The sequence below is a fragment of the Euphorbia lathyris genome, chromosome 4, assembly GCF_963576675.1.
Source record: "Euphorbia lathyris chromosome 4, ddEupLath1.1, whole genome shotgun sequence".
Classification (NCBI taxonomy): domain Eukaryota; kingdom Viridiplantae; phylum Streptophyta; class Magnoliopsida; order Malpighiales; family Euphorbiaceae; genus Euphorbia; species Euphorbia lathyris.
The window spans coordinates 84,700,513-84,711,185 of record NC_088913.1 but is presented as its reverse complement, the minus strand read 5'-3'; positions in this window follow the sequence as shown (position 1 = coordinate 84,711,185).

The following is a 10,673-nucleotide window of genomic DNA, read 5'->3' as shown; positions in this document are numbered from 1 at the left end:
AGGGGCACTGTACCAGTAGCCATAGAGGACGCTGCAGGAGTTGCGGCTGGTGCAGGGATGTCTGGCACTGCCGCACTAGGGACAGCGGCATCACTAGCCGGTTCAACGGGTATTGCGGGTTGCATATTTGTTACAGAGGGAGATGTAGAAGAAGGGAAGACAAAATTTTGAGGATTAGCTAGATACGGTCCGAGTAATGACGGAAGATCATGAACTGTTGCTTCTAACCCTGCATTGGAGGAGAGAGATGTCGTCGTTTGATGCGATGCCGAAAATGTTGTTTCGTCATATTTCACAAATTTGGAGACATAAATCCTACCGGTGGAGAAATCTAGGCATAAGTCTCCAGAATGATTTGATGAAGGTCCTAGATAGACACAAAGTTTTGATCTAAAATCAAATTTATTTCTATTGTAAGGACGAAGTAGCGGAAAGATACCACTTCCAAATATTCGAAGAAGTGTATAATCGGGTTTCTTTCTGTGAAACAAAAAGAAAGGAGACCGATTACGAAGAGTTTTGGTGGGGAGAATATTGATCATACGAATGTTGTGAATCATGGCATAATTCCAAAAGTGTAGAGGTAAGGATGCATTTGCAAGAATTGTAAGACATGTGTCTACCACATGCCGTATTTTTCGTTCAGCTATGCCATTCTGAGCATGAGTATGAGGGCATGCAATTTTATGAACAATGTCACTTGCAAGAACGGTTGCAATTTTTGAAATTCGCCTCCAAGATCGGAGTAGAAATTTTTAACTTGAGCATTGTATTGATTTCTAATCATAGCAAGGAAATTTTGAAATGTTAAAGCAACTTCGCTTTTATTTTTTCAAACAAAATAACCAACTGAAGCGAGTAAATTCATCAATGATAATTAGAAAATAGCGATGTCCATTAAATGAAAGAATAGGGGCCGGACCCCAAACATCTAAATGTAAACTTTCAAATTTAAAAGTACTATAACGAATAATAGATGGTAAAGAAGTTTGAGATAATTTCCCTAAGGGACAAAAACAACAACCACTAACTGGTGCTGATGATGATAAATTGTTGTCTTTCAGAATTCTGCTCACTGTTTGATTCTGATAATGACCTAGACGTGCATGCCACCTCTCGAACGACACCTTCTCTCCCACTAGCGCCTCTTTCAAGTTGGATGGAAGCACATACAGACCATCTTTACTCGGGCCGCGTAACAGGATTTCCCCAGAAATTTGATCCTTCACAAGAAAATGGTTAGGCCAAAATTCAAAGAAACAGTTATTATCACTTGTGAACTTTTGAACCAAAAGTAAAGATTTAGTGAGTTTAGGGACGAGTAAAATATCAGAAACTTTTAGGTTTTTGATATAAGATTGACCGAGATGAGAGATATGCAAACCTTGTCCGTTGCCAAAGTGAACCGTGTCATTGCCAGGGTAAGGTTGCATGTGTTGCAACTGACTTGGTTGAGCAGTCATGTGATTGGTGGCTCCTGTGTCCGGGTACCATGGCTGAGGTGGACCACTGAAAGGGTCTGATGGGGGTATGCCATGCAATGTGTGCTTGCGCACCTTGGCTCCCTTGCTGTGTTGCAAACCCTTTGGGTCTTTTGCATTTGTCCGCCCAATGATCCAAGTCACCATAGTTGAAGCACTTGCCTCCCCTCCGTTTCTTGTTTTTTGGTTTTGTTGTTGCATTTGGGGAGACGGTCGAAACATGTGCTTCGTGCGAACTACGGTTAGGCACGGGGAGCATGAATGTCGACTTTTTGGTGGACTGGACCATTCCTTTTACAGTTTTCAGTTTGCTTAGCAGCTCATAGTAATCAATATGAATTCCTCTTTGAATTACAAGATTCTGAATGCTTGATTTGAAAACTTCATTGACATTTTTGTAGAGAAGAGTAGGAAGAAGATGCATGTGATAAGGATTTCCAGAAGTAGCCAGATCACCCAAAATGGATTTAAGTTTTTGCATATATTCACTGATGGACAGATCATTCTGTTCAAGCTCATGTAAGTCAATGCTAAGCTGAAATTGTGTGCTATCAGTAATGATGCCGTATGCTGTCTCTAAAGCTACCCATATATCATGAGAATAGTGGAAACAAGTGATAATGGAGTAAACTTCTTCAGTAATTGAATGCAACAATAGTGACATAACAGCATTTTCAAGATCATCCCATACAATGTACTCAGGATTAAGAAGCATATTATCATTATTTTGCATGAATCCTCCTCGGGATAAAAATTTAGGTGGAGGTGGGGTGTTACTTGTGATGTGATCAAAATAGTGATGATGCTTGAGGGTGGAGACAATAGCCATTCTCCATGTCTTATAGTTATGTGGGGTGAGCTTAATATGTGTTTGTGTGTGTGCCGGAGGGGCACGCGATCGGGTGACAGAATGTGCATTAGTGTTTGCATATGTGGAATAGTTTGGGGGAGGGGCCTGATTGTGATAAAAGTTAGGGATATGAATGTGATTAGAGTTTGCCATAAAAGGTTCAGAAGAGGGATTTGTGAATGTGGAAGGCAATTGAGAGCTATGGTAAGAAGGTGGAGGTCCAAAACCAGGTCTGATTGGTGTTTGAGAAAAATTACCCGGGAGAGGGAAAGTTGTGGATGTTGCCGCGGTGGAGAGCCCTATCGTTGCTGGTTCTGTCGCAGCCGAGGGAAAACACCCGTGTCGTGTTTGTCGAATAGATAAGTCGACATTATAGACGACGAGGCTGCTGTTGTGAAAGGCGACTCAAATCGCCAGCCGGATGACGGTTGCAAGGACGCGACTGATTCCGTGTTGACGGTGAATTCAGACGCAAAGCTTCCTTGCGGAAACGGATACGTCGCAGCAGTGGCCGATGGATGCGGTGTGAGGAAGCTCGAGCTTGCGGCGGCGGAGCTGAGGAAAAACGATGCGTTTCCCGCGGCATCCGGAGTTCGTATGGTGGTTGGGAGATTGCATCGGCCTGAAAGGCAGACACCGAGTATTGTTCGAGTGAAGCAACATCCGCCCCATGAAGGGAATTCGGCGGAACTGATGCGGAAGCGGAGACAGGCGGATTAGAACCGTGGTATGCTCGTGATACCATGTTGAAGTGTTTCGGTATTGAGGAGAGAGAGAGCCGAAATACTAAGAGAGCGAGAGAGAGATGATTGAATGATACCCTTAATTAGGGTTTGTATTAATCAGACGTATTTATATGACAGATACAAAGTGTATTCTAATTAGGTTTGTCTGACCTAATTAGTCGTATAGTTAGATTACAACTCTTATATCTAATCTAAGAGATAATAGGAATATTATCTCTGCACCTAAACAGAGTTGTATATCGAATACAACTCTGTTTAGTTTGGGCATAATTATCAGTAGAGATAATCTAAATATTATCTCTAACACTAGGGTCGGATGTGACAAAGGCCAACTTCAACTCAAGATTTATCAAAGCTAGCCATTTATTGATACCAAGTTTATCGTTTCAAAATGCTTTTGATTCTATTTTTAGCATTTCAATTCCGTTATTTCGTTTCCACATTTCAATATATGTATCGTTCATATTTTATTTTATAATCAACATCTACAATTAAGTTATCTATTTTTTTAAGGGAAAAGTACAAAAATAAACCTTGTGGTTACGCCTGTTTTCGATTACAGCCTTTTGGTTTAAAAGTTTATAAAATGATACATTGAGGTTCATTCCGTTAGCAAACACATACCAAATTGACTAACGGTGTTAAAAGTCAAAAGGAAAAGAGTTAATTTGGTCTTTATATTTATTTATTTTATAAATTAACCCCCTTATTATCTAATTATCACAAACAAACCCCAAAATTAAAAATTAAAATTAAATACACAATCTTCTCCATCTCTTTAATTTCTTTTCTTTCTTTCTCTTCTCTCTGCTCTTTATTATTTTCTCTCTCTAAAATCAACTGAATTTCTAATCTCAGAACACAAACAACCACTCAAATTACCATTCATTAGAATAATTTTATTAAACGTTTTCCCCATTTTTCCTATCATCACCAGTAACGGCAATGTCCCTGACGGCGCCACCACCTTAAAGAAATTTCCTCGTAGAACAACGAATTAATCAAAGTACACAATTAATTCCTTCACTGATTTTTTGTTCATAATAGCAGGGGTATCTGGGATGGATTTTGGGCAAGAGACATAACATTCAGGGGAGTAGGAGAAGGGTGTACAAAGAGTTCTCCCGACAGGGCCCCAAATTTAAGAGGGCCCAATTTTTTATTATAAAAATTTAAATAAATTATTGTTATTAATTATTATATGAAAAATTAAATGAATGTTAGGGCATGTTTGTTTTACCTATTGTTTGCTGTTGCTGCTTGCTGTTACAGTTTGTTGTTCATGCTTGCTATTAGTAGTTGTTGTTTGCTGTTTGTTGTTGGAAAAAGCTGCTTTTTCAAAAAGCAGAGATTCTCTGCTTTTGTAAAAGGCTGCTTTTCAGGTGTAAAAAGCAAACAGGAGGTCATTAACCAAACACCTAATGCTGCTTTTCAAGTGTAAAAGGCAAACATGAATTTCACTCTAAAACTCTCTATTTCGAATTGAAAAGGCAAACAGGAGCACGAAAAGGAGCACTCAAACGTCCCCTTAACTTATCCAGAAAAATAACGGTCTAAGAGTATTAAGGGGTCCAATTTTTTATTATTACTATACAATATCTAATTTATTTATTTTTATTATATTTATTAGGTTAAAAATCAAGTTAAAAGTATTTTGGTGTTTCATTCTGTAGAACATTATATCAAATTATTAATTTTTTAATGAATAGGATCCAATTTTTTTTTTCATTTAGCTCTGGCCCTCAAAAATGTTTAAAACGACCCTGATAACATTCGAGAACACAGCCGGTCCAAACAAACACCAGGCGGTGGCTCTCAGAGTTAGCTCCGATCTCTCCGTCTTCGACCGTTGCAGCTTCAAAGGTTATCAAGACACTCTCTACATCCATTCGTTGCGGCAATTTTACCGTGATTGCCATATCTACAACACAATTGATTTCATCTTCGGCGATGCTCCGGTTGTCTTCCAAAATTGCGACATTTTCGTCCGCCGGCCGATGAGTCACCAAGCTAACTTCATAACTGCACAAGGCAGAGACGATCCGCATGAAAACACAGGGGTGGCACGTCGACTTCATGGAGGGTTAATTGGCGTGGGTTTCATGTGCTTAACAGTCCTCAAGAAGTTGCTCTGTTTACTGTTAATAGATTCATACAAGTAGAGAATTGGATTCCTGTAAGTGGTGTGTTAATAGATTCATACAAGTAGAGAATTGGATTCCTGTAAGTGGTGTGCCGTTTTCGCTTGGAACTTAGATTAGTTATTGCAATCTTAATTTATTTTTCTATGATTGAAAAAATAGCTTGTTTTCAATTAAATTAAGTAAAGATTAGATTTAGAAAGGGTTGGAAATTCAATTGATTTTAAAAGGAGAAATTAACAAAGAGAAGAGAGAGAAAGAAAAGAAATTAAAGATATAGGGAAGATAGTGTGTATTTGGTTTTTATTTTTAATTTTGAGATTTGTTTGTGATAATTAGATAATAATGGAGGTTAATTTATAAAATAAATAAATATAAGAACCAAATTAACTCTTTTCATTTTGACTTTTAACACCGTTAATTAATTTGGTATGTGTTTGCTAACGTAATGAACCTCAAGATACCATTTTTTAAATTTTTAAACCAAAAGACTGTAATTGAAAACAGACACAACCACAAGATTTATTTTTATAAATATAATGAGAAAGTCTATTTCAATATCAGCATCCAAAATACCTATACGAACTCAATTCTTTATTTCAAAATAAAAATATAGAATCAAAGAAAAAAATAAAACATTTTGGATACTAAAAAAAGCGCAAGTTTCTTTTTTTTACAAACAATACTTTTCCCTAACAAAACAGTGGTGCCTTTTATATTAAAAAAAAGGGATAGTACGAAAAAAAAAATGCTTGTTGTTTGTTCAATTTGCAAATAGAGATATGTGATTTAAAAGTTTATAAATAAAGGTATGTGATATATTTTATTTAAAAAACAAAGTATTAAAATTACACAATTAAGTTCTAATTACAATCAAATACATTTTTATCTTAAAAAATTATTCTTACATATAAACAAAACACAACCACCGAAAAAAATAATTTCCTAAATCGAAACAATAAATAATATGGTGGAATTTTATGTTTTTTACTAATGTGATAGTTTGTGAACTAAATTAATATTTAAGTTCATTTTACACAATTAAAATTTGATTTTGGGATCCGTGTTATGTCAATAAATAAATATAATTTAAAAAAAATTAAAAAAATGCTCTTAATTTTCATCAATTACTTACAAGTTTAATTTTAAATACTTTGTTTTGTAAAAAAAAGCATATCACGTACTTCTATTTATAAACTTTTAAACCACGGCTCTCTATTTGCAAACAAGGCAAAGCACGAACATTTTTTTCATACTTTGCCCTAAAAAAAACTAGAATCTGTAAGCTAAATGAATCCGAAATGTAATTGAAATTAAGTAAAATGCATTGTGTATGGATATCTGGTGGTCTATAGAAAGTTAATAAATATTAGATTTTGCTTTATCAAACACGCTAGCTAGATTGTTTGCAGATCTGACCTAGTTTTAAGCTACTTTCATAAATGACAGACTGAAGCGGTGAAAACATCTCAATGCAGGGATAAGGTTACCATTTTACTTTTTTCATAATTTTCTTTTTAAACTGAATTATTTTAAGAGAATCTGCCTGTTTTATATCTAGTGTAGGGTGTACACAAAAATCCGGAAAATAAAAAAACCGAAAAACCGAAACCGACCGAATTTCAATTAAATATTAAAAAAATATAAAAATAAATTTATTTATATGGGTAGTCAATTATTTAGTCCCTATAGTTTTTCATAACTCATTAATCAGACAACTATTTAATTATAAGGTTTCTAATTTTTTTTACTTTTAATGGTTTAGTCCCTCTATCAAAAATTAACATAAAATGAGATGAAAATATATAAGGCCATATTCTTTATTATTTAATTTCAGTAACAATCAGTTCAGTTCAGTTCAGTTCAGTTCAGTAGTAATCAGTTCAGTTCAGTTCAGTTCAGTATTCAGTTTTAGTATTCAATAATTTATCATTATTTATTATAATTATTATATATTATAATTATTTATATATAATTTATTATTATTATCATTATTTATTTATAATTTCAACAATTTATTATAATTATTATAATTTATTATATATTAATTTATCTATTTTCATTATAATTATATTTATATATAATTTATGCTTTGTCATTATATATATTATCATTATTTATTATAATTATAATTATTTGGTGTAACTTATTTGCAAATTTTGCGAAAAGTAAATAAATATTATATTAATACGTTTACATTACAATGCTCTAAAAAATTAACTGGCACAACTACCTTAATATCTCAAATAGTGCAATTTTATCCCTAATATTAGAAGCCAATAGCAATTTTACCCTTAACATTGATAAATTGAGTCAAGATTTTGTATTCATATGAAAATTCATATTTAGACGTTAGGAGTAAAATAACCCCGGACCCAAAACGTTAAAGGTATTTTTGTACCTTAATACTTAATTGTAATAAAAAGTTAAGAGTGTGTATTCATATAAAAATTTGTATTTAATTTCATAGGCTTTAAATTATATATAAATTTGTGTTTGTATGTAATTTATATTTTTAATTTAAATTAGACTCATTTTTATTTAATGTCATAGTATTTTATCGAGCCTAGATTTTATTTGATATTTAATTTAGTTTAATCTTTAATAATATGTTTATTTATTATTGATATTATTTTTTTTGATAGAAATATTATTATTATTATTATTATTATAAGCTTATTAATGTCCAATGTTATCATTAAATTATTTTAAAGTCTAATATCATCATTATTGTTACGTTCGATTAAATTCGGTTAAGTTCGGTATCATTCAGTTAAGTTCAGTAGCATTCAGTTAAATTCAGTTCAGTTCAGTATTCAGTATCATTCAGTTCAGTTCAGTTCAGTTCAGTAGCATTCAGTTCAGTTCAGTTCGGTTTTTTTCAGTAATAAAGAACAGAGCCTAAATAACTCCCAGTTAATTTGTTACTGTCTCTCTAATTTCAGTTTATGCGAGGTTTTTTTTCTTTTATGTTTTTGGATGTAGAAACAATGATAAAATTTTATTACTTGTTTTTCAAAACTTTATAGCCATAAGTTTTAGGGTAAATTCCAAAAAAAACTCTTGTGGTTTCACTTATTGACAAAAAAGGATCTGTGCTTTTTCTTTTGTCAAAATGGGGATTGTGTTTAAGACCGTTAACCAAAACGCGAAAAAACAGCTAACCCCGTCAACTGAGCTGACGTAGCAGAGGGTATTTTTGTCTAGTTTTTTTTTCTTTCATATAAAATGTCTCTCTTTCCATCAATAATCGATCACCAATTCAATTTAGGGTTTTTCCCCAATTTCTTCATAGATTGAGAAACCCTAGAAGTTAAATCCTAAATTGGGGAAAAACCCTAAATTAAATTGGTGATCGATTATTGATGGAAAGGGATGCCTTTTATATGAAAGAAAAAAAATTGGACAAAAATACCCTCTGCCACGTCAGCTCAGTCGACGGGGTTAGCTGTTTTTCCGCGTTTTGGTTAATGGTCTTAAACACAATCCCCATTTTGACAAAAGAAAAAGCACAGATCCTTTTTTGTCAATAAGTGAAACCACATGAGTTTTTTTTAGAATTTACCCTAAGTTTTATTAAGGGCATTTTGCCTTTTTTTTATCCATTTAATTGTTCTTTAACACATTTTTAGATGGAGATTTGATCTAGGCACTAAACAATTTAACGTCATAGTGCACGGCAGTTAATCTTTTGAACTCGTCATTGACCCGTCGTCTCCTTTACAATAAAAAAATAGAATTCTTTTATTATTTTTATTTTTATTTACTAATGCTTATAAACCGAAATGAAAAGTTAACCGACCGAAATAATTGGTTAACCGATTAATGGTTAACCGAAATTAATGGACTTATGTATGGTTAGTGTTTTTTAAAAAACTGATTAAATGGTTAGCCGACAGAAATAACCTTATTGGACTGGTTAACCGACCACGTGCATCTCTATCTAGACGGATGAATCTTCCGTCAGGTGATCTTCTGTCTGTCCATAGGTCAGGTGGAAAATTCATCCGCTCTAAACATAATTTTTTTTATGAAAAACCTTTAAATGTTTTATGATAAAAAAATACAAAATCGTCAAAAAAAAATATACATTATTTCATGATTTTGTTAATAAAAAAACATAAATTTTAATGTTTTCAACTCGTAATCATCTATTTTCGGAGTTCATAAGTTGTCATGCATCAATTATTTTCATATTTCAATTATTTTCATAATTTCAATTATTATTGTTCTGGTTTGTGATTTTGGAGAGAAAATTTTCAGTTTTTGATCAAAATTATAAAAAGGAAAAAAAAATCCACACACAGAATGGTGATAAATAAAATGGGGGCAATATTGAACAATTCACATTTTAAAATGCTATAATTTTAGTAAAAAACAATTTTATTTATAATATTAATAAGTTAAGTTATTTTAGATATCATTATATAATTTATATATTTTGTTGATTATTTTGTAATAATTACATGTTAGTTCTAAAAATTATTTCATTTTCTGTGTGATTAATAATAAAATAAAATTTAATATTTTTAAATTCGATATAATATTTTAACTTTTATATCTAATTCGTATAAAATATAGTATTATTTTTTTTTTATCTTTTTAAGTTTATTCATGTTTTTGTGATTATTAACGTAAATGATGCACATGTGAAATGTAAATAATAAACTTCGTGATTAAAAAAATATTTTGATAAATTATTTTTCAAATTGGACCATCTTCTTAATGTTAGAATTAAAATTACTATTCACTGTCAATGTTATGAGTAAAATTACTTTACTCTCAACATTAAGTGTATTTTTGTACCTTATCTCTTTTAACTAAGATCAATTTTATTAGGTATAAGTTACAAAAATATCTCTAATGTTTACATCTAGGAGCAATTTTACCTCTAATGTTTAAAATTGTACAATTTTACTCTTAACATTGACAACCAATATCAATTTTATCCATAAGGTTAGCAAGTTTAGTTAATTGGAGAAATTATTAATCAAATTATATTATCGGTATCTTGTTATCTTTTCACATGTGTGTCATTTTATGACTTATTAGTAACTGATAACAAACATATAATTAAATGTAAAAAAATTATAAAAAAAATTAAAAATATATTGTATTTTGTACGAGTTGGGTAAAAGAATTCAAATATTTCACTGAATTTAAAAATATTAATCTTCAATTAGTTGTTCCTTAAAACTTTAAAACTATACTTGTCTTTTATTAAAAATAGGGATAAGGTATAAAAATACCCTTAACGTTTACGGTCAGAAATAATTTTACTTCTAATATCTAAAATAGTGGAATTTTACACTTAATGTTGGTAGTCAAGAGTTATTTTACTCCTAACATTGATAAGTTGGTTCAATTTCAAAAATTATTATAAAACACAAGTATTTTGCTCTTTATTCTGCACTAATTGCATAGCAGGTTGTTTTAAAAAAAATCATGTTTTTTG